A 25,678-nucleotide genomic window follows, 5' to 3' on the forward strand; every position below is an offset into this window, starting at 1 on the left:
CAAGACCCTACCTCAAAACAAACAAGAAAAGAGGTTATGCCCACACAAAGTTAAAACTATTGGGAGCCCAAACAAAAGGTGAATCCACAGATAACTCTGGGAGAAAACCACAGGATGTTAGGGATGAGACCTTAAGAAGCTGGGCTGTGGGGACTGGGAGGGACAGGCATCTCCAAAAATACTGACTTTCCATCTTGAGAGCACATTCTTGGCCGTGCAGAAGACTGTTCAGAACACCGGAGACAATTCGGTGGTCAAATGTGCTGGTTCTACCCCTGGCACTATGCCAAGCAAACACGCAAACCACAGATGCCTAGAGTTTAGCAGTTCAACTTCTGCGGATTTTGTGAATCAGGAGCACACCGCATGTGACCTCCTAAGCTTTTGTGACCGGGTGCTCAGTGGCCAGGAAAGTCCTTGAGCCCTGAACCCTAGGTTCATTTCTAATTTTAATTAAAGAATTGAATAACAAAAGATTGAGAAAGAGAATTATTAAATTATTATATTTATTGAGGGAAGTGCAGAGCCAAGGAAAGACACCCATGTGGCTAGAGATCCCATGTGGAGGGCCTGGGAAAACTGTGAAAAGAAAAGAGCAAAGGAAATAAAAAAGTTCAAAGAGCTCCTGCCTTGTGGGGAGCTGGAAGGGATAAGGAGCTCTTGTGGAGAGTGAGGGCTAGGGGCATCTACCCTGGGCTCAGTCCCTGCCAGCCCAGGCCCTCCAAAGGAAAATTCATCCACAGCTGGAAGTTCCTAAGTGGTCAGGCAGCTCAGAGAGTGTGCCCTCCCCTCACAAAGGCATTTATAATCTTATGGTGGTAGGTTTGTCCTCTGGCTCAGGTGAATCAGAGGGACAGTTGATTGGTTAGGGCTAGGTTCTGGTGGCCAAAGTTGAACAGTCACAATGTTTAAATCAAAGACCCCCTCCCAGGAGAGGCCCAGGTTGCTTGTGGAAAAACAGGTCTAGGTAAGAGATAAGAATTCTAGCAAGTGCAGACCATCCTGCCTTTTTTACTTTTAGGGGCCCAGTCACCCTAACTGTCTTACTCCCTCTCACTTTGTTCATTTGTGCTTGCATGAAGTGTCTTTCACAGACCAGTGTGTTTCATTGGAGTCTTCTTGGCTGCAATACATAAGCTGGTCAAGTTGATTATGGGTGCTGCTGAGGTCATCTCTGTCAGCACTGGTTTTCTGCCTTACATGGGTTTGTTTGTTAAATCTCTAGTTATCTAATAGTCGATCTGTCTGCTTTTCCTTATAGTTCTTTTGGTGTTGCCTGACATGTTTGGACACGCTGTTGTTGGGTGCTTACAAGTTTAGGAAATCTGACCACTTTGTTACTTGTCAGTGCCTCTGTGTTCCTGGTGATTCTTCTTATTTTGAACTCTGCCTTTTTGGCATTGACGTAGGTAGTCAGGCTCTCTTTTGATTACTGTTACCATGGTGTATCTTTCTCCATTCTTCTTGTGTATTTACAGTGAGTTTCCTGTGTCAATGAGGCATACAACTGAGTCTTGCTTCTTTTTTTAAAAGTATTTGTTTGTTTATTTATTTGCAAGAAGAGAGAGAGGTAGAGAAGAGAGACAGAGATAATGGAGGTGCCAAGGCCTGCTACAAGCAAATTCCAGGTGCCTGTGCCACTTTGTGCATCTGGTTTTTTATGTGGCTACTGGGAATCAAATCAGGGTTGTTAAGCTTTGCAGGCAAGCACCTTAACCATTGAACCCTCTCTCCAGCCTGAATCTTGCTTTTTTAAATCCACTTTGAAAATCCATCTATTTTAACTGATGTATTTAGACCACTTTTGGTGGTATGATTCAGGTGTCCCCCATAAACTTAGATGTTCGGAATGCTAAGTCCCCAGCTGATGACAATTTGGGAATTAAAGTATCCTGGATGCAGTGTATTGTTGGGAGCAGGTTTATGGGTGTTATAGCCAGCTCCCTTTTGCCAGTGTTTGGCATACTTTCCTGTTGCTGTTATCCATCTGAGGTTGACCAGGAGGGGATGTCCTCCCTTTGCTCATGGCATTGTTTTCCCCTGCCATCACAGAGCTTCCCCTTGAGCCCATAAGCCAAAATAAACCCCATTTTCCCACAAGCTGCTCTTGGTTGGGAGTTTTTTGTCAACACTGTGAACCTGACTGTTTCATCATTTATGTTTCAAGTGATTTTTGATATAGTTGAACTAATATCTACCATGTTTGTAGCTATTTTCTATTTATTGTTATGCTTTTAAAAATATTTATTTTTATTTATTTATGACGGAGAGAGGGGAGGGGAGAGAATGGGCATGCCAGGGCCTCTAGCCCCTGGAAACGAACTCCAGATGCATGCGCCACCATATGCATCTGGCTTACATGGGATCTGGAGAATCAAACCAGGATCCTTAGGCCTCACAGGCATGCACCTTAACCGCTAAGTCATTTCTCCAGCCCTATTGTTATGCTTTTTTTTTTCTCTGACATCTGTGGTTAAAAGTTTATGCAATCCCATGTTATAACCTCTGTTAGCCTATCCATTGTTTATAACATTTTTTTCCAGTGGTTGTCCTAGCATTTGCAGTATACATTTTTAAAACCTAACCCTGCTTTCAAAAGGCATCTTGATGGCAGATTTTGTAGTACAATCTTTGTGGGACACAGTATCCCCTCTTTCTCTCCCCCACTCCTTATAACATTGACAGCTTGTAACCATGAGTCTAACAACCCCTCTGTAGATTTTGAAGTATGGGTTTGTCCTGAGACCTCAGTTTTCTTGTGGGTCTAAGAAGTCACTGGTTTTTGCTTTGTCTAACCTTTCCTGTAAATATGAAAGTAATGACTTTTGGGAAATTTTATGTATTGGTTCTAATATCTTGAGTTTTACCCGTACCTGTCTGTTTCTCTCCTGTGTGAGCCTCCTGTGTTCCCTAACTGTGGTTGTGGACAAGGCTTACTTCACAAAGGGCTGTGAATTACCCTGTGAGGTTGGACAGTTTTATGGTTCTGAGACTTGGCCTTCTAATCTATAGTTAACTTTAGTGAACCCTTCTGCTCTTCCTTCCACCTTCAAATGTAACCATCTGTCTCTTTTCAATTGTTCAGGGTACTTTTGCATATGTTTTATTGACTGGAAACTTATTGTCCATTAAGTAGTAAGTCATTATCTGGATACTTTTTGAACAGATACCTTTATCTGTAATTTGTGGGATATAGTGTAATTGATATGTAGCTATTAGATGTCCAAATACTCATGAAGAAATGTAATTAATGACTTCGGTGGAATTTTCTAAGAAGTACGTTATTTAAAATTTAGGGTTTTAAAAATGAACTGCAGAAAAAGGCAGACATTAAAGGTTAGGTATTATATAATTCCATTTTGATGAACTGTCTAGAAGTAAGACCATTGGTGCAATGTAGCTTGCCAGGGGTCTGGCACTGGAAAGAGGGCATGGAGAATGACATGCTACTGGGTTTTAAAAGCTCCTGTTTTGAGATGATGTCAAGGGATTTTGAGTTAGATTGTAGTGCTGCTAACTGCAATGTGGTGAAGGCACTACTACTGCTAAGATAGTTCATCCTACACTCTGAGTCTTACCTTGATGAATAAAATGCATATAATACAGTAAAGATTCAAAATATTTAACAGTATAAAATGATACAGTGTAAGGCCTTCTGTCTCTTGCCTAGCACTTCAGTCTTTGGACCCTCACTGCTTGTGAGTCTTTCTGTTAATAGGTTTCCCAACCACCATCTCCCGCCACACACATGCATATTGTTATTGGGAGTATTTTTCCCTTTATCAACATATATAAATTTACCTTATTCTTTTCAAAATTACGTAGTCAAGGAAATTGCTTTCTGTGTTCCTTAAAGTTAATGTATTATATTATCTCACCATTCTAAGCAAATTATTTCTTTCTGGTATAGTGTCTCTACTGCAGCATACTTTTTATTTTGTGCTTCATTCAGTACCCAGTAGGGTAAATCAATTGGTTCTTTATGAGCAGCTCTAAGCTCAAGAAACAGCTTCATTTTTGTGAGTGACTTTTTAGAATTAGGAATGATGGTAGAATTATCCAAATGCCTTTCAAGACAAGAGAATTAAAAAAAAAAACAAAAAAACATTTAATTACTTGATCACCCATGAGCTGATGAGTTGTCCCCAGCTGTAATTTGATAAGTTCTTCATTGCTTGAGAGTGTATTTATTTTCCCCCAGAGAAGGCAAATATGAAGTAAGTTGCTTCAAGACAATCCTAAAAGGGTGGCTGTGGGGCCAGGGCTCTCAGTGCACAAGACTCTGTCTACTGTGCACACAGAGAGGTGCTTGATTGAAGCTGGACAAGCCCCTATTCATATTACAGCCAAGCAGGCTGCACATGTGAACGCCGCCACTCTGCTGCTGTGAGCTACACTGCCTAGAGTGGGGCTGTATTTTGAAATCCTGGCATGCAGGATCAGCAGCAGCAGCTGGAAGGAAGGCCAAGGCTTAGAAATGGAAAGTTTGGGGGTGAATCAGGGAGTCCCTTTGGCCCCTCTGTGTGTAAGAAGTCAGAGGTCCCTCCTTTCGCATGTGTTTTGCATCGATAATCATATGCTTCAGAGCAGAGGTTAAAAGTTCTTATGCCATGGAGCAGAAAGGAAGGTAGAGAGTGAGGGGAAGGAAGAGGCTCACTAACTCTGATTCCTGTGTGGGCTGGCAGCTCTGCTTCAGGGCCTGGAATGTGAAGGAGTGGAGCCCTTCTTTTGTGGGTGTTTAACTCAGTTTGCAATGTGTTATATTTAGGACATGTCATCCTTTTTATCAAGCAAATGAAAAATACCAATTCTTCTGTGTGAACAAACTCATGGGTAAAATTTACTGTCAAAGATCTTTAGCCTGTAAATATTTATAGTTGTAAATGCAGAAAGTGAAATAAAGTTTGGAAGGAATAAAATGAAGAGTGAAATTTCTTTGGTTTTTAATCATCACTGTGATGATATTATCAACTGACAGAATCACATAGGAGACCAGCTTCCAGGAAAGTGTGTGAGGTAGTTTCTAGATTAGGTTAATTGAAGTGGGATGACCCAGTCTACCTGTAGTCAGCACCATTTCATGGGCTCTGGTCCCAGACTGAATAAAAAGGAAAAAGTAAGTTGAAGACAGCATTCATTTCTTTCCACCTCCTGACTAGATATATAATGTGACCACCTGCCTCATGATCCTGCCGCTGTGCCTTACCAATCATGATGGACTGCAATCTTAAACCATGAGCCAGAACATGCTGATCTTTTTCTAGGGTGCTTTTGTCATAATGGTTGTCACAGCAATGAGAAAAGCAGGTAAAACAATCACCCACAATTTTTTTTTCCTTTGCTGTCTTCTAGAGAAATTGTGTTCAGTTATGTTTGCAAATACAGTCACATAATATAAATTATTGTACACACTGCTCTTGTATTTGCAGGTGTGTATATGGCCAGCTCACTGTCACTTGGATGTATGGTACCACATTATTGATTTAACTTGTCCTGTGTTGGTGAGCATTTAAGTCTCCTTCAAGCTTTTGCTCTTGCAAAGGCCACTGAGCTGAGACATCATGCTTTATCCTCCTCCTCTTTGGGAGTCGTCTGTATAACCTTCAGGCCCTCCCTCCTGCATGTTTGTGGAAGAGGTTAGCTGCTGAATCACTTTTCCTTTCTGTTCTTACCATAGCTATTTCTGCTTCTGTTTCTCCATAGCATTCTAACACTGTGAAACCTCAGTTTCTCCCTAGGTCTCTCCAGGTTCCTCCTAGCCTTGCATCTAAGTGGCTGGGGAGACACCTTCACCCGTGTGTCTGAATGCACTATTGACAAGAGCTTCTCAGGGTCCCTTAGCCAGGGCTCCCTGGAGTGCCCATTCTCTCTCTCCCCATCTTTCTCTCTCTGTCTGCCACTCTCAAATAAATAAAAATGAACAAAAATAATTAAAAACAAAAGAATAGGGACTGACTTATCCAGCTTGATCTTCCTGCTTGGGTCCTGCAGAGGCAGGAGTATAAGAGCACATTAAGGGCCAGAAGATACCATTCCCCTTTCACCCTTAGTGTTCTGTAAAAGTAGATCTGGGTGTTTGGGTTCATTGGTTAAAGGCACTGGTTGCAAAACCTAATGGCCTGGGTTCAATTCCTCTGTTCCCATATAAAGTCATTTACTTAAAGTAGTGCATGTGTCTGGAATTCATTTACAGTGGCAAGAGATCCTAGCAAACCCATGGTCACTATCTCTCTGAAGAAAAACTGTAAGAAAATATGTTTTTGAAAAAACAAGCATGAAAAGCATCAGGGTGTCAGCGGCACAGGCCCTTCCTTCCTGCTGGAGGTCACAATTCTCTTTACAAGCTTTCTTACCTGGGAAAACTAGCAGACACTTGGAACAAAAAGATTGTGGATTTTGTTGTCTTTTGCTAAATGAAAGCAGAGAGTATATTTAGGGCCTAGTGTAGGCCTTCTTGTGGAATAGGTGTTATGGAGCTATTTAGGACAGTGCAAAACTAGCCATACGTAGGGAACAGGGTTGCTCATTGTAGAATATGGTATTTCTGAAGGGAGGATTAGGGCTCTTCTGGGGAGGCAGAGTGAGCCTTGAAGCCTCGGCCCTGAGCAGTCTGCTCACAAGTATTGCAAGAATGTCAGCAGTTACAGGTTGCCTGTGAACAAAGAGGAAGAGATATCACTAAAGAAGTATGTGGGTCTGGGCCTTGGAAGATTATTCAACCAGTACACAGGGACTTGAGTTTGATCCACAGAACCCATGTTAAAGCCACATAAAGCAAAGCCATGTAACAGATGGCATGGTGGTGTGCATCTATAAGCCCATATAATCACAATGCTGGGGAGGTGGAGATAGATTACTAGAAATCAGTGGACAGCATGTTTACCATAATTGGTGATCTCTAGGCCAGTGAGAGACCCTGTCTCAAAAGGGATGGACTTTGTTTTGAGGATGACACCTGAGGTTGTCCTCTTGCCTCCATGTGCACCTGCGTGCACATCTATGCCTACATGTGAACATGCACACTCACACTCGCACACCATATATGTACACACTTAAAAAAGAAGAGAGAAGCATCATCAGTCCTAACATGACTGCTCTTATGGCCTGTGTTGAAGGAGCTGGGGCTTTCTGTTGGGCTGGAGGGGAAATGACTGTTGATTTTCTCTGTGACCAGAAGTATAGAAACAAGCAGAGCTTAGATATGGCTGTTGTGGTCCTAATGAACAAAACTACTTGAAAAAAAAAAATGGAGGAATTCTGATGTAATCTAATCTTGCCCTTTCACTCGCTGGATAGTGTCCTTTGACCCACATTGATGGTATCTAGTACATATAATTTGTGTTCTGTTGTTTTTGCTTTTGGTGCTTTATCTAAGAAACTGTTGCTTAATCCAAGATCAGATTTATATTTTCTTTCTTTTTTTTGAGATAGGGTCTCATGTAGCCCAGGCTGTCCTCAAACTTGCTATGTAGGTAAGAATGGCCTAGAATTCCTGATTCTCCTGCCTCTACCTTCCAAGAGCTGAAATTATGTGTGTGCCACTATCCCCAGCCTAAATTTCATGTTACCTTTTGGGAGTTTTACAAGTTTAACTCTTACATTTGGGTCTAAAATTATATGGATTTAACTTTGTAAAAAGTATAGCCTATATCGAAGTTCGGTTTTCAGCACCATTTATTGCAAAAAAAAAAATAATAATAATAACAACAAACCAAAAGCAGCTCACATTTGCCCATTGGAACGTCAGGGCACACCTATCAAAACTCAGCGAGGCAGGTGTCCCCTTACGCCCATCTTTGTGCTCCTGCTATACCATCACAATTAACTTTGTAGTGAGGTTCGGAGGGAGGATGTGGGAAGTATATTTTCTATATTTCTTTGCACAGTTCTTTTGGCTCTTGGATTTTGCAGTGAATTTTAGAATCAGCCAGTCAAATTTTGGAAAAAAAATCCAACATGACAATTGGATTTTTATTAGAGATTTCATTGAGTCTGTTAATAGATATCTTTTAACCAGTCTTGGAAACATTTCTGTCTTAATAATGCTACCTTCCAGGCTGTGAACATGGGATGTCTTTCAATCTAGGTAGGTCTTCTTTGATTTCTTTGAATAATGCTTTGGTAGTTCTCAATGTACAAGTCTTACATAGCTTTTGTTAAATTTGTTTCTAGTATGGTTTTGGCACTTTTCTAAGTGTGCTATATATAAAAGCCTATAGTTTTTCTGTCCTTCCAATCTCCTCTTTTTGCTTGGCATGTTGAAGCCATTGAATGTAAATACTAGTGTGGTGGGATCATGACCATGTACTGTTTCCCTTGGCTGCTTATCTTCTGTGTCCTGTAGTCTTTCATGTGCTTTTCTTTTGGTGCTTTTGGAGGTGACCTTAAATAGTTTCTGTTGTATCACTTTAATTCTATTTTTGGTCGATATAAACTTTTGAATTAATTTTTTCAACCTTGACCTGCAGATTGGAAAAAAGAACAACTTTCCTTTAAGCTTCTAGACTTCGGCTGCAGGAGTCTTGTTGGGAAAGTGCTGGGTGGTTAAAAAAAGGAAGGCATTTATCTGTTAACTTCTTGTTGGAATCCCTTCTTTTATCTAGTATATCTCAGCTGCTCCAGTTTGCTGTCATGTCATACTCATGTTTATGGTGATGAGCTTCCACATAGCTATTTCAATAGTTTTCCCTGGGTCTGGGCAATAGGAACATCAGGGTCAACACCTAGGGTGGTCTAGCACCCTTCTCTCACTCCCCAGGTACCTCATACTCTGCTAAGTCTGACGCCCACAGGGCCTCCCTTCTTGGTTTGGAGTCAGTACCTGAGCCCCTCAGCCTCCTTCCCACCTTCCCATGTGGACACCAGACCTGAGGGGAAAGCCAGGTGAATGCACATAAACTCAGTAGGACCTGGAAACTTGGCTGGAGGACACCATTTCTCTTCCCTCTGAAGTTCTCACAGGTGACTTTGAATGTGGAAAGGTAAGGCTTAGAATTATTCCCCTGTCTTTCTGTAGTGGAGTCTCAGGTCAGCTGTCCAGTGGTTGGTGTGTCTGAATGGAATTTTCCATCCCTCTTAAGCCACAATTTAAAGGGAATTTCTTTACCAGCTCCCCTGCATGACTTAAAAAAAAAAAATATTTTATTCTTATTTATTTGACAGAGAAATAGGGAGAGAAAGAGGGAGGGAGGGAGGATGGGCATGTCAGGGCCTCCAGCCACTGCAAATGAACTCCAGACACATGTGCCCCCTTGTGCGTCTGGCTAACATGGGTTCTGAAGAATTGAACCAGGGTCCTTTGGCTTTGCATGCAAATGGCTTAACCACTAAGCCATCCCTCCAGCCCTTTTTTTAAAAAAATTATTTTTATTTACTGAATGACTTTTAAGGAAGACTCTCCATGTGTTGTGCTGCGCTGTTGAACAATTTATCATATGTAGAGGTTTACAATAGTTCTTGGTTAATGATTGAGTCCACCAGGTAAGGCCGATGTTGCTGGCCTTATGTTAGAGATAGGAAGCATGTTCAGACAGTCACTGACAAACCCGGGGTCTCCTGAACTCCTTCCTTCAGTGAGCATGTAAAGACTTATCTTCCACCTGTGTCAGCGCTGTTCTCAGGCAGCACATGAATGCCGTGAGCGCAGTACAGGGGTCTGCGCTTCCGGTGCCTCTGCTGGAGGTGCGCGTGAGAGCGGTGCAGGAGCAGGCACGGGGATGATGCGAACAGGTGGTGTGTGAAGAAATCAGTATGGCACTTCACAAGGCACCGATGTTGGGGAGAAAAGAAAAAGTCAGCCACGTTTTGCAGGTGCATAGTGGTGGTGGCCAGCGAGGTCTGACTAAGCAGGAGGATTTTGAACATGTACTTTAAAGAACTTCAGGAGCTAGCCATTTAGTATGTGGGCAGGAACACTGCAGAGGGGCTTAAGTCTGAAGGCTTGACACGTTGGGGGGGTTGTATTTATGATTTAGAGTTGAGGATGCCTAGCATCTAGCCTGTGAGAGCAAGAGGCAGGTTAGGTCAGAAAAAGAGCCCGGAAGTGTCTGGCGTGGTATTCAATAGGGGATTTCAGGTTGCCTCATGGGAAATGCAGTGTTTTATTAAGCAGAAAAGGAAGGGACTTGCATTATACCTTAAAGGGTTCACTTTTCAGTCTATTAGGAGTAGATGCAGAATCCAGGAGGATATCCCAGGGGCCACTAGAGAAAACTCTGTGGTCCACACTGGACACGAAGGCAGCATGCTGTGCAAGTAGCAGGGAAGTAGAGAGAAGTGTGCGCTGCTGGGTATATTTTGAAGACAGAACTTGTAAGATGTCCTGATGGTTTGTAGGTGTGAGAAAATTCTTTAATGATGCCAAACACTTCAGCTTAAGCAGCTAGAAAGGGGAAAGATTATTTAGAGAAGATTTGGGTGTCAAAAAGGGGTTAGAAATTGCTTTCTGGACATGTTGAGTTTGGGATTACAGTACACTCCAAGGGGATTCTGTGTGGACCACTGTATCCAGAGCTCCTTCTCCTTTTGAGAGGGCAGTCTGCTGTGCAATGCAATGAGGGGGCCTCTGGCCACTAGCTGGTGCTTGAAGGAGTAAAATCTGAAGAGATGCCTGGTGAGAGAGTCATTCAAAGACTGGGCTGTAAGAGATTCCAGCTTCATGAGGAGTAGAAATGGAGGGCACACTCCCAAAGGAGACAAAGAAGGGACAGCCAGAAGCATAGAGGATACAAGGGGAGGCCACTTGAAGTCATTCCCATTTGTTCAGGAAGATCTGTGTCCAGGAGCTCATGAGCTGCATGAGAGGAGGACAAATAAGTGCTGGGGATCTGAGCCATCAGGGGCATTGGTGGCTTTAGTGGGGTCCGTCTGGTCTTGGGGCAGTGGTAGTGTGGGCAGGAGTGAACTACATGATTGGTAATTGTTTTGAGTATCTTTGCTGAGAAGGAGCACAGTGGAAAGGTCAGAATAATCATGTCTTAGTTGGAAGTGTTCTTGGCCTGTCTGTGTACCAGTTGCAGTGACTGAGTAGATTGACATCTTGAGGATGCTGGACTGAGGCTGTTGAAGACATCTCTTGCACAGGAGAGATGTAGGCAGTGGAAGAGAGCTGGTGGTTTCAGAAGATGCCCAAGGGCTTAGATACTGTATTAAGGGACTTAGAGACTGAGGTACTGATAATGCATTCTCACGGGGTGGAGGAACTCTGTGGGCCTGCTGTTGCCTTTCTTTGTGAGATAGGAAACCAAGTTACCAGTGGAGAGCACCCTGGTGGAGGAAGATATGAGGGAGGGAGCACATTATAACCTCAGGGAGGGAGTCTGTGGTTGGGATGACCTAGCTGGAAAGTTGGAAACACCTTCAGTTAATAATTAACACTGGTGCTGGGTTGCTAGAGCCCTGACCTTCAAAGCCTGAGGACCTGAGTTCCACCCCCCAGAAGTTGTACACATGCCAGATGTGGTGTTGCCTGTCTATAATCCCTGCAGTATGGAGATGGAGACCGGAAGTTCCCTGAGGCTCCCTGACCAGCCAGTCTAGTCTAATTGGTGAGCTCCAGGCCCTGGAAGGAGGTAGTGTTCCTAGGGATGATACTAAAAGGTTGTTTGCTGGCCTCCACATGCACATATATGTGAACACACACACACACACACACACACACACACATACACTTGCACACATTTCACAGATAGAAGAGTTGAGCCACTCTTTGGCCAATTAATTAGGGACAAAGTGAGAGGTTGGTGCCCATAATGTGCAGGAGAGGTGTGCTTCATGATAGGGACTGAAGCTATGCTGTGATAGGGAGGACCTTGGCTGGGAGGTGAGTGGTACAGGGAGTCAGCAGCTTGGAGCCTGAGGCTCTGCAGGAAGTAGCAGAGGCAGGAGGTCCTGTTCTGAGTGATGGAACTGAGGTTTTGGGTATTGATAGAAATGTAGTCTTCATATCTCTTTTTCCACACTCTAGCTCCTAGATTTCCCTTCTGGCATTTATTATCATTTCCTGCCCTTTCAGAGGGCTTTTTAGGAAATCTTCCTGGACTCTTCATTTATGCACATAAGCAATAATGGCTGATATGTCCCCATTTCTTTGCTGAGTCACTGTGCTGTGATGTGGAAGGTTACTGAAAAATGATGTTGGAAGCTATACTCCAATCTGCTCACCCCTTCCATGGAATGCTAGGGCCTCAAAAGCTTTCATCTTTTTTTTTTGCTTTTTGAGGTAGGGTCTTACTCTAGCCCAGGCTGACCTGCAATTCACTACAGAGTCTCAGGGTGGCCTCGAACTCATGGCAATCCTCCTACCTCTGCCTCCCGAGTGCTGGGATTAAAGGCGTGCGCCACTACGCCCGGCAAAAGCTTTTATCTTTTTAAAAAAAATTATTTATTTTCAAGCATAGAAAGATAGAACAGAAGAAAGACAGAGAGAGAGAGAGAGAGAGAGAGAGAGAGAGAGAGAGAGGGAATGGGCCCACCAGGGCCTCTAACCACTGCAAATGAACTCCAGATACTTATGCCCCTTGCACTTCTGGCTTACGTGGGTTATAGGGAATTGAACCTGGGTACCTTTGGCTTTGCAGGCAAACACCTTAACCACTAAGCCATTTCTTCAGCCAAGCTTCTATCTTTTTTAATCCTAACATTAATGTTACAGGGTTATGAAGCACTTACTGGTCCAGAGAAACACACTCTTCCAGATAAGAAGGCGACTTTTAGGATGCTGTGAAGAATGTTCGCTAAGACTGAGTGGAGTCTGCACTCTGTGCAGCATCTGCCTGTACTCACCTCCTAGAATATTCTGTTTGGAAATCTGTCTCTAACACATTCAAAGAAGTAGGAAATGAACCAGGCTTGGTCGCATACTCCTTTAATCTCAGCACTCGGGAGGCAGAGGTAGGAGGATCAACATGAGTTCAAGGCCACCCTGAGACTACATAGTACATTCCAGGTCAGCCTGGGCTACAGTGAGACCCTACCAAAAAAAACTAAAACTAAAAACAAACAAACAAAAAAGAAATATGAAATGGCTTCATATGCATGAAATTAAGGTTGAAGATGCAAACATACCAAAAAGAAAGAATTATAATTCAAGCAAAGATATCATAAATGTTTGGGATGAAGTGTGCTGGTTTTGATGCCTCTAGGCCACCCCCATTCACACATTTTGACATTAGGTAGCTAAGTCTGAAAGATAGCCTTCTGCTGTTGTTTTCCTTCCACCCTCTACATGCACAGCATCATTAAGTTACAAAAAGGGAATGTGGCTGAGAAACTTTGGCTTGGCCTTGACCATCATTGTCTTTGGGAATATCTGGGATTCAGAGAACCACAGCTGTTTGCTCCTTGCTGGTTGTTGTGAGTTTTGGGCTGGTCATTCTGTAGGGCAAAGGCCATGGCAAACTTCGAGCAGCTATCAGCACCTTGCTGCAATTGAGCATGGGCTTAGAGTTACACTGAAGTGGGGGAAAATATCCCTGATTTTAGGAAGAGAAATGGTTGGACACAATCTTTTTGTGGTGCAGTGTCCAGAATCATTATTAAGCTAAATCACATAACCACATTTTACACATGCATCTCAGTTACAGGATTTGTTTTGTTTACCTTTAGCTTTTGAGTTCTTCAGACCATTATAATGCATATAGTATTAATTGCTTTTCTCATTGCTGTGATAAAATAACTGAAAGAAGAAACTTATGGGAAGAAGGATTTTTCTTGGCTCTGGGTTTAAGAGTAAAGTTCTTCAGGGTAGGGATGGCTGGGTAGTGGCAGGGGCTTTGGGCTGTGGGTGTGGTAGTATGAAGCCAACTTGTTCACATCTCAGTGGAAAAAGGAGAGAAAGACAAATGCTGGTGCCCAGCTAGCTTTTTCCTGGTTTATTTAGGCTGAGACTAAAGTCCGTGGGATGGTGTCCCCCTTATTCAGAACAGGTCATCCTTTGAAAACACCTTCACAGTTACACCCAAAGGACTGATTCATGTTTTAAGTATTTCTTACTGTAATCAAGTTGGCAATCAAAACTATCCACCACAAGTCCACCTCTTGTCAGTTTAACAGCCTAACCCATCACCAAGCACTCATGCCTTTCTCTGATCTGTAAGCTACAATGGTTTTTGTTATTCCCCAAAAGGTTGACAATAGTGTCATAGATGTGCACTGACATTTAGTGGCAAAGGCCCATGTAACCTTCTCCCATACATAGAGTTTCATAAATAGCCCCACAGCTCAGTTCCATTTACTATGGCATTATTAAATAATAATGAGAAAGCCATTAGTATTTTGTCTGTGCAATTTGTTTTAAAACAGATCACATAATTCATTGACCACAATCTAATTTTAATCCTGACTATTGATTATAAAAGTCCATTGTGTGAGTTTTTCTTTGTAATATGTCTGTCTGTGTTTTAGAATTATCTGTCTGTAGATGATAGACATATTATAGACATAAACTATATATATATAAATTGAAACGTTTGAGTTTAAAACTTAGGTGAATTCTTTTGTGGAAGAATGTGTGTCTAATTGACTGATGATTTTAATATGAGTTATGTGTTCTCCCTCTTAAATTACTGGAAATATTAAAGTAGGGAAGTGATGCCTTTTTGTAATAAGACCACATGCTGAAGGCTCCACATGGCCCATGGACATAAAGAGAGGAACAAGTTGTGAGGACAATGAAGTATTTACAGAGCCCTCATACAGCCTTGTACTGGCCTTGCCAGAAATTGGGACCAGATCACTAATGTCTTTGTGTTAAATTCTTGAGCAGTTCTGGTGGTTACCAAAGCTTTTCTTTTGTTGGAAGATCTATTGATTGTCAGATGATCACTAAAATTAGCTTGATTTTATTACTCTGTGGTTTTGGGCTTGTATTTGCAAAATGTTCAATGAATTTCATTTTTATCACACATCTTTTCCCATCTATATGCTTATGTGAATAGGGCATAGACAGTTACTATATCTAAAAAATGAAAAATTTGAACAATATTATCCTGAAAGGGGTCTTATTAAAACTTTATGTCATTTTTATCGGATTATATATAATTAGTTTTGTAGGGACCCTTGAGGTTCTGTTCTTAACCACAGGAGAAAAGGAATAATTAGGAAAACTTAGAAAATGTGTGAATTTGGAACAAAAGCAATTTAGGATTGCAGGGCCCTACAGGATCCAGGTGGACATGACGGTGTGGGAGTGGAGGGGTCCTTTCTGGATACTGGGATTCCAGCAGTGTTTTGTGGGCCTCTTGAGATCTTGAGCCCCAGCAGTAAGAGTGCCCTGCTGTGGGAGTAGACAGAAGTACTGAATTCAGATAAATGACTGCAGCATTTTGAACATTATTATTGAGTTCAGTAATAGACGTAGATGGTAAGATTTGAAGAGGGATGACTAGGAACTAGGAGTTGTTGGTCTCTGGAGATGCTGACTGCAAAATGACTGCTGGTGGAAGTCTTTCCTGGGACCACTTTACGTGGACTGTGGTAGTGCAGTTGGAAGTCAACTGAGAGAGTTACCTTTTTACCAACATACACAGAGAGAAAATAATGTGCAATTGGAGGTTTTGAACATCTAGACAAAGATCCTACCATTATACTTTCTCTACAGTGTAAGACCCAATGTGAGGATTAGCTAGAAATAGGAGGTGTTGTGTTTCACAGGAAGGGGAAAATACTATTTCTAGATCTTTGAGGAAGGATTGGTCTAGGGACGGGATTTTACACTATATATCTTCTTGTGAATGGGTTCTATATCCCCAAACTCTACTGTGGTGGTTTGATTCAGGTGTCCCCCATAAACTTAGGTGTTGTGAATGCTAGCTCCCCAGCTGATGGATATTTGGGAATTAATGCCTCCTGGAGGGAGTGTATTGTTGGGGGCGGGTTTATGGGTATTAAAGCCAGTTTCCCCATGCCAGTGTTTGGCACACTCTCCTGTTCCTGTTGTCGACCTTATGTTGGCCAGGGGGTGATGTCCACCCTCTGCTCATATCATCGTTTCCCCCTGCCATCGTGAAGCTTCCCCTCAAGCCTGTAAGCCAAAATAAACCTCTTTTTCCCAGAAGCTACTCTTGGTTGGGTGATTTCTACCAGCAATGCGAACCTGACTGCAACATCTACTAACAGCAAGTTGAAAATATTTGAAAAAAATTGCATCCATATTATATGTATACAGCTGATTTCTTGTCATTATTCTGTAGATAATAACCTAAAAACAATTTACAAGGAGTTGTTTTAGGCATGTAGTAAAGCAGAGACATTTTAAAGTTTATAGGCGGACATGGCCGGGTTCTGTACAGTCACCGTACCACAACATAAATGGGACTTGAACATTGCAGGTTTTGGTATCTCCTAGAATACTGGAGCTAAAACCCTTATAGACATGAAGGGGTAGCTTTACTTTTTCTTAGGAAGTCCAAAAACTTCCAGTAGAATACAGGTTAAATTGAAAAAAATCACAATTAGACATGACTTCAATACCAGAAAACTGTGGAGGGAGCTTTGGGCTTCCTTAAACATCCTGCTGTGTGTGGCGGTGGAATAGGGTGGGGTCACATGGGAGGCGATGGATATGTCCATGGCCTCTCTTCCAGAGACCTGACCTTCAACAGACCTGCCATATTCTCTTTAAATTTATTGATGATTTCTGAATCCATTCATGATCTGTCTTTATTGCTTCTTTTAACCTTGGTCTTGAGTTCCAGAATCACTACTTACTTAATAAACTAGATAGCAAAATTATGAGCATAAAACTACAGACAGGGTATTATATAAAACGTTAAAGTGCTCATTCTTTATGCTCCCCAGAGAAAACCATTGCAAGTCTTGTTGTTTATCCAGCTGTCTAGAAAAATTAAGGGTACATAAAATGCCACTTTTAATATAAATTAATGCCTTGGTTGTGGTGGGATTTGACACACAGGGAACTTCATGTAAGTTGTAAAATGTAATCAGTGACCATCCAAATGCCCTCCATTCCCAACAAGGGCAACGTGCATACTGTCCTGTCAGCGGGCAGGTCTTTGCCTGTAAGATTTTGTGGTCCTGTTGTCCTGTCTTTCCTTTCTTTGCTACTTGTGGCTGTCTGTATCACTTGGGTCATTAGCACTGTCGTGCTGTAAGTGGTCCTGTCCATTCCACCGTGTGTCATGATTCCACATTTTAGGCTTTCCTCCATATCTCATGCACTTCTCTGAGTAATGCAGCTCTCGAGGAAGGCTTCATATGTGGTCCCCAGAGAATTTTCAGCTTTTTATGCAGTGGACTTGACTGGATTTGGGCCTTTGTAGCTCTATAAGATTGCGAGAGCTAAAAAGAATGAAAAAAAAAAAGTGTTCATAAATCAGATAAAAGCACTTAAAAGGACATGGACCAAACTCTCTCATGAGCAAAGAAGGAAAATCTTAAAATTAAGATTATTATAGAGTTAATTCATGTAACTTAAGAGCATCAGCAAAACCAACAACAGAACATACAATACAACAGACAAAAATGCACATATCCAGCAAATAACTGACTTACATGAAACATAGGATAATTAGGAAGAATAGTCTATTTTGTACTTATTCTCATTTGTAAATATTTTATCACTATCTATGCATTTTGTTATAGTTTTACACTTTTCTCTAGATGAGTCATTTTTATAGACTTTGTTCCTAGTTATCTTTTAATATCTTTGGAAATGGTAGTGTTCAGGTATACAGATATAATAGACTCTCTGAGTGCTGTACACATACTTACTTTGCTAAACCTTCAGTATTGATATTTTAACTACAGAACCTCCTGTATATAAAATGTCATTTGTGAATAATGAAAAATTGTGTATCCCTTTTCAGTCTGCCTACATCCCCTTCATGCATTAGTGTCTGTAGTGTAGTGAAGAGTAGAAGCAATAGAAGACTTTTTTTCCCTTGTGCCTGATTTTGAGGATATTTGCTGCTCCTTTTCCTCTAACTGCCCTGTGTTAGGCTAAGGAAACCCCCCATGTTTCTGTTCCTTAGAGTTCTATTTTCTGTTTTTAGCACAAATGCATGTTCAGATTTATCACAGGCATGTTCTATGTATACCTGGATCAAACACACTTCCCACCATTTTCTTCTTCCTGTGTTATGATACACTTATTGTTTATTCCAATGTCAAACTCTCTTGTACTTGAAAAAAGTAGCCTGTTTAAACACACATCTGATATGCCTCTGGTTTTTATTTGATCTGATTTTAAGTTTTTCCTTCTTTACTAATGAGAGAGTTTGGCCTATATCCTTTCTTTAACTGCTTTTATCTGATGAAAGAGATATTTTTAAAAAATTCTCTTAACCCAGCCCACCCCATGTCCCAGAAGGCTTTGTGCATAAGGCGTATTATCTGCTCTTGGTAAGCTGGTGGTGCTCAACTGGAAAGGGGAACTAGTGGCTCATTTGGGAAGATTTGTAACTAGTCAGTTATTGTCAAAGCTTAAATAGTTATTCAAACACCTAGTGTTTCTTCAGTCATTTTTTTTAAGTTAGGTTACTAAGAATATGTCCATAGTGCTCTACTTTTCAAGTTAATAAAGCATAAAAGTATTCATAGAGCTTTGCGTCTTTTGTTTTTAATTACAAATACAATGTAAGCCATCTCCTTCCTTCCTCCTTCTTGCAACGCATTTCCTCATTCCCTCTTCTTCCTTCCTTCTCCTTGTGCCTGCTTCCTCTGTCCTCCACTTCTCTCCTCCTCCTACCCTCTTTCTTCCTTCCACCACCTTCCTTTCCCTTTTGTCCTTCTCTTTCATCTGTTCCTGGTTTTTTCAGACAGGGTTTTACTCTGTGTGCATTACTAGACTTGAGCTTATGACAGTCTTCTGGCTCTGCCTGTTTTAGTGCATCACCACTCCTGCTCACACTCTTTTCTTCCTTTACCAGTGAGCCTGAAGTGTGTATTTTATCTATCTATCTATCTCTCCATATATATATATATATATGTATATATATATATGTATGTATACATGTACATAAATACATATATATATTTAACTTTTAAAAATTATAAATGCATTTTGTGTTTTTTTATGTTGAAGCCTTTCATTCTGTTTCTTTGGTCTATAGTAACTTTTTCTTCAACATAAGCTGGAAATAGCTAAGTCATGTTTAACTCCTTTTTTCAAGTATAGGTTTTGAGGTTGTGGATTTTCCCCAGTGCTGTTTTACCGCATCTCTCAGTCTGCAGTGGACTTGGTTCTGGTAAGTTGGTTACATATTATTTACCTCTACCTTTGGTTTAAATTTCTTTTATATTCCATAAGTCATGGAAATGTCTTTCCAAATTTTCCAGTGTGAGGAATTCTCTCATTATAAATGTCCATCTTAATTGCACTGAAGTTGGGGGTGCATGGCTCATATGAGAGTGTTTTGAAATTTGCTAAGTTTTTTTTTTTTCTGTGAACCAGTATAGTATCAGATATTGGAAATGTTATATACATATACGTGTGTGTATGAGTGTACTTAAAGGACTGAGTTCTCAATTAATTGCCTGTATTTTTTTTTAAAAAATATTTTATTTATTTATTTGAGAGAGGAAGAGGGAGAGGGAGGGAGAGAATGGGTGTGTCAGGGCCTCCAGCCACTGAAAAGGAACTTTACATGTAAGTGCTACCTTATGCATCTGGCTTGTATGGGTGCTGAGGAATTGGACCAAGGTCATTTGGCTTTGCAGGAAAATGACTTAACCTCTAAGCCATCTCTGCAGCTCGCTGTGGCTTTTAAATGTCTATTAAATCAAGATTAATTACAGTGAACTTTATGCCTTCTATATTTTTACTAGCTTATATATTTGCTGTATGAAGCAATATATATTTCTTTCTCTGATGTTGTGTTGGCCTTTTAAAAAAACTAGTTCTATTATTTTGCTTTGTTTATTTTGAAGCTACTTGGTGTATTCAAATTTAGAATGATGATTTTTAATGAGGTAATAAAGTGAACCTCCAAAAATGTATCACCTTCTTTTACTCCAATTACAATCCTACAATCTCTCTCTCTCTCTCTCTCTCTCTCTCTCTTTTTTTTCCCCTTTATTGTAGTACTGGGGATTGAACTCAGGGCTTTACACATTCTATACCACTATTACCAATGAACTATATCCACAGCCCTGTTTTTACTTTATATTTGGAGGCAGGGTCTCAATAAGCTGTCCAAACTAGCATGGCTGTCACTCTGTAGCCCGTACAGGTATTGAATATGGGATCCTCTTGCATAAAGCCTCCCTAGTAGCTGGAATGATGAGCTTGTGCCCCCAGGCTCAACATTTTCTTGTTTCTTTTTTTAATTTTAAAAGATTAATTAATTAATTTGAGAGAGAGAGAGAGAGAGATAAAGAGGCACATACAGAGAGAAAGAGAGAATGGGTACGCTAGGGCCCCTAGCCACTGTAAACAAAATTCAGATGCATGTGCCACCTTCTACATCTGGTTTATGTGGGTACTGAAGAATCAAACCTAGGTCCTTAGGCTTTGCAGGCAAGTTCCTTAACGGCTAAGCCATCTCTCCAGCCCTAAAAATATTTTATTTATTATTAAAGAAACAGGCAGAGAGAGGAGAGAGAGAGAATGGACACACCAGGGCCTCCAGCCACTGTAAATGAACTCCAGTTTGAACTGGGAAACCAAACTTGGGTCCTTTGTCTTTTCAGGCAAGTGCCTTAACTTCTAAGCATCTCTCCAGCCCATACTTTGTTTTTTATAATTGTATTTGGTATTTTTTCTTTTACAGTGAGAACTTTTTAAAATATGTTTTTAAATTTATTTATTTGTAAGCAGATAGAGGGACAGAGATAATGGCATGCTAGAGCCTCCAGCTGCTGCAAACAGACTCCAGATGTATGTACCACCTTGCATATCTGGCTTACATGGCAACTGGAGATTCTAACCCAGGTTCTTAGGCTTTGTCAGCAAGTACATTAAGTCCTGAGCTCCCTGGAAATTTTTTCTTTTGTTGAGATGTGTGTGTGTGTGTGTGTGTGTGTGTTTGTGTGTGTGTATTGTCTTTATGGGTGCATGTGTGCCATAATACACATGTGGAGGTCAGAAGACAACCTCTGGATATAGGTCCTCACCTTCCACCATGTGTGAGAGATCTCTCTTAACTCTCTTGTTTTTTTGCCACTGTGAAGTCCAGACTAGTTGGCCTGTGAGCTTTAGGATTCTCCTGACTTCACCTCCTTTTGTCATAGGTGACCTGGAATGACAGAAGGTACTTGCATCGAGCTTTATTTGGGTTCTGGGGATCTGAACTATAGTCATCAGGCTTGCATAGGAAGCACTTTGAAACACTGGGATTTTAATGTGTACATGAAGAAAAATAATTGATTTTTCTTAATTGCCTTTTTTCCCTGAATCACAGAAGCCTTAAATTCTCTACTTGACCTGTAGGCTTGTAAGATTGACTGATCTCTTTCTGGTTTTATCTATTTGAATATTTCCCAGTGGAAATAGCCTTTATAGAGTGTAAGGCATGGTGTGGGGAAAGCAATTGTCTCCAGTTGATCTTGGTTGGTCCTGGAGGTAGGAGTGTTCCTGTGCTTGCAAATTGACTTAGTACTCAGATGTGTCATAGGGCTTGAGCTCTTCCCTGCTCTGAGGCTCCTTTCAACCTTTATGTAGGGCAGTGAAGAAGGCATAGCTAATTGCCAGGGTAGAAAATGTATTTTTTAAAAAATAAATTGAGCTAAGTGGATAGTTCAGGTCTCACCCTTATGAGAGAGCAGGGGCTTCTTTACACATCATGCAGACATAGAGAAGGAACACAGCTATGTTAAACTTAGTAACTGTCAAGTGGAAATCTACATTTGTTTATTTCATGGTTTTATATTACTCTTATTTTCTCTAGTAAGCATATATTGGCATTCATAAAGCAACCTGTGACTTTGCTCTGCTGAAAAGTAAACAATGTATTTGAAATTACAGAACCTCCTTTTCTCATTTTCTTTAAGTGGCTGGGAATTCTGGGGACACATCAAGATTTCATTATCAAGCACATTTATGAGGTGTGTGTGACACAGTGGCAGGCCTCTTTCTTCTGCAGGTCTTACTGTGAAGCAGTGCATTGTGTCTAAATGTAGACTCATAAAACTTCAGCATAGAGGAATTCGTGGAGATCGTGCAGTACAGGGGTTTCCACCAATTATTTTGGGCATTGTGTTGTGCTGTTCCTTTCTTCACAGGTCTTAAAGAAGACTATGCCCTAGAATGAAGTAAAAACAGGATTCTACCCAAGCCCAAATTGGAACCAACTTGGAGCCTCTGTGGCCCACACCCACCACGATCGTGTTTCTGAGGGCCTCCGGGCAGAGCCAGGGAACCTGTGAAACTCCCAGTGGTTCACCATTTTAGTAGACTGGAAGCAGGAGGTCAGTGTCTTCACTAAGGTTTCTCTCTCCATAGTGCCTTTCTAGACAGTCAGTCTTGCTGTTACTAGCTCATTTCCACAACTAGATGGGTTGAGACTTCATGCAAAGCCATTAGGAAATGGTGGAAGCACTTTCACTTTCATCATCTCCTTTACATTCAGCATCATGTCTGAACATTTTGCTCAAATACCCTCCACTTATTTCAGCCGCTTAGTTGTGTTTGTGTGAGTCACCTGCTCTGACGGTGTGTTGGTCTCTGGTATGTCTTTCACTGGAGGAGCCTGCCTGGTATCTGGTAACAGACATGTGAATAGAAAACCCTGCTTTTTTGCTGTCTTTTGTTTGCTGGCGTTTGCTGCTCTTCTCAGTGTTTGCCACAGAGGAGTTGGTTCTTCTTGAGCAGACAGACCACACACTATTTCTGGGCTGTAAATTTCCAAAGCTGCTTCTTTGTCCACCTCTCTGACCACACACTGGGATGAGAAGTGTGTTTGCAGCTATAATCAGCACACTTAAATACTGGTTAAATTTAGAGTGAGCACACAAATCCGAACCTGAATGAAGCTATAAAAATATGACATAGATGCTAGCCCTTTGGGGCCTTTAAAAATATGCTGATCCCGTCTATACTTGTGAGAGCTTATTGGGGGTTCCAAAATAACCCAGACCACATGTGAAAGGGGTTGTCTGATTCACAGGGGCTGCGGCTGACAAGTGAGGAGGCCTGGCTGCCCACTGGCACATTCTTGCTTGCTTATTCTTTCTCCTGTGTGAGATGCACTGGGCTGTTTTCATGTTTCGGTAACATCCTTGAGGATAGTCCAGCCTGTGTCCTCAGCATTCTGAGCTGAGTCTATACCTGGAAAGGTATCAACAGTGAACTCAAGAGGCAGAACTGCATCTTCTTGCCAGAGTGCTCTCATATGTCACTGCTGTGGGTTTGCCTTTCAGTCTAGAAGTCCCCTCGCTCAAACCGTGGAAGGCTGGCAAGGCCCAGGTGACAGTGGAGAGAAGGCAAGGGCTTCGAGAATGAGCCAAGGCCTCAGTAGTGTGATTTGCAATTGAGTTTTGAGTGGGTGATTCTCTGAGACCCAGATTCATGTGAACCATGAATCTGGTGTGTGTGTGTGTGTATGCACGTGTGGGGGGTAGTTATGTGTGTGTGTGTGTCTGCTCGTGTGTGGGGAGTGATGTACATGTGTGTGGGGTATGTGTGTGTTTGCATGCTCGTGTGTTGGGAGTGATGCACATGTGTGTATGTTATATGTGTGTGTGAATGCTCATGTGTGGGTAGTGATGTACATGTGTGTGGGGTATGTGTGTGTTTGCATGCGCATGTGTTTGGAGTGATGCACATGTGTGTATGTTATATGTGTGTGTGTGAATGCTTGTGTGTGGGGAGTGATGTACATGTGTGTGGGGTATGTGTGTGTGCGTGCATTCTTGTGTGTGGGAAGTGATGCACATGTGTGTGTGGTATATGTGTGTATGCATGCTCGTGTGTGGGGAGATATGCACATGTGTGTGTGGTATATGTGTGTGTGTGCATGCTCATGTGTGGAGAGAGATGCACATGTGTGTGGGGTATAAGTGTGTGTGCATGCTCGTTTGTTGGGAGTGATGCACATGTGTGCATGTTATATGTGTGTGTGTGAATGCTTGTGTGTGGGGAGTGATGCACATGTGTGTGGGGTATGTGTGTTTGCATGCTCATGTGTTGGGAGTGATGCACATGTGAGTATGTTATATGTGTGTGTGTGAATGCTCGTGTGGGGGGAGTGATGTACATGTGTGTGGGGTATGTGTGTGTGTGTGCGTGCATGCTTGTGTGGGGAGTGATGCACATGTGTGTGTGGTATATGTGTGTGTGTGCATGCTCGTGTGTGGGGAGAGATGCACATGTGTGGGGGGTATATGTGTGTGTGTGCATGTTCATGTGTGGGGAGCGATGCACATGTGTGTGGGTATATGTTTGTGTGCATTCTCGTGTGTGGGGAGTGAGTGATGCACTTGTATGGGGTATATGTGTGCATGCATGATTGTGGGGACTGATGCACATGTGTGTGGGGTATATATGTTTGTGCATGCTTGTGTGTGGGGAGTGATGCTCATGTGTGTGGGGTATATGTGTGTGTGCATGCTTGTGTGTGTGGAGAGATGCACATGTGTCTGAGGTATATGTATTTGTGCATGCTCATGTGTGGGGAGTGATGCACATGTGTGGGGATGTATATGTGTGTGTGAATGCTCGTTTGTAGGTAGGGATGCACATGTGTGTGTGCATGCCTGCTCATGTGTGGGCTGTGATGCACATGTATGGTATATTCATGTGTGTCTATGCATGTTTATGTTTGTGTGGGGTAGTCATGTGTTTGTGCTTGCATGCTTGTGTTGGGCTTGATGCACATGTTCGTGTGTACATGTATCTGGATCCTGACACAACCTCAGGAGTGCTTCCTCAGGAATGCCATCCACCTCTTGTGTAGACAAGAGCTCTCAGTGTTTTGGAGCTCATTTGCCTTCCTCAAGTCCCAGGGGATCTTCCTGTCTCTGCATCCCCAGCACTGGGATTACGCTATGATACCTGACACTTTTGCATGGATTTTGAGGATTAAACTCAGGTTATCAGGCTTGTAAGGCAAATTCTTTACCAACTGAGTCACATCCTCAGCCGCACTGATTCTGTTTAAAGATGCTCTTTCTATTGTAGTTCTATCCCATTTTAATGCTCAGCTGTCCCTTATGCTTTCTAAGATTTGCCCAGGTATAACGTTCCCCCACACATCAATCAGTAGTCGTTCAGCAAGACCATGTGTTATGGGAAACATGCAGGGTTCTTTTAGATTCTTTCTTAGCTGCCCAAGGGTCTCATGATTTGCCCCTGAATCTGCACAGACTCTTTCTTAAACCTCTCCAGGCACTTTCTTGGAAATTTCCTAGTGTCTTACAGGGCCACAGAGTTGAATGTGGATTCTTTGTGAACCCATGAAACAGCTTCACTTGGGTTACCAGCAGTTCTGGAGTGCAGTACAGGGAGGGCCCAGCCACTCCTCAGTTCGCTGGCCTCCTCTCTCCCAAGACATGCTTTCCCTTTGCCGGAAGCTGATACTGAGGCCAGTGTGATAGAGAAGCTCCTTTTAGTCCTGTGCTATTGCCTCTGTTGAAAGCTGCATCCTTTAGCCTTGTCTTCAGCGACAACCTTGCTGGGACCAGCTCTCAGCTCTTCATATATCTGCTCAGGCATTGAGAGTGCTGGCAGTTTAGAAGACACTCAGCAAATACTGGCTGAATGAAGTAACTGCACTTTTCAAAA

At 42.0% G+C, this 25,678-nt stretch overlaps 1 protein-coding gene across 3 annotated transcripts in view; it reads left to right on the forward strand.

Moving 5' to 3' along the window:
- Positions 1-25,678, forward strand: part of Rnf144a (ring finger protein 144A) — a 140,273-nt gene that overhangs the window by 13,546 nt on the left and 101,049 nt on the right. Inside the window, exons 1-2 of one of the 3 annotated variants that reach the window (XM_045143011.1) lie at positions 19,136-19,205; positions 22,180-22,365. The exons of 1 other annotated variant lie outside the window; for it this stretch is intronic. The gene's annotated coding sequence lies outside the window, so the exon portion shown is untranslated. Of the gene's footprint in view, positions 1-19,135; positions 19,206-22,179; positions 22,366-25,678 lie in introns of those variants that run through there. One more of the 3 variants, XM_045143012.1, reaches the window with a different exon arrangement.

The sequence above is a fragment of the Jaculus jaculus genome, chromosome 2 (assembly GCF_020740685.1).
Source record: "Jaculus jaculus isolate mJacJac1 chromosome 2, mJacJac1.mat.Y.cur, whole genome shotgun sequence".
Taxonomy (NCBI): domain Eukaryota; kingdom Metazoa; phylum Chordata; class Mammalia; order Rodentia; family Dipodidae; genus Jaculus; species Jaculus jaculus.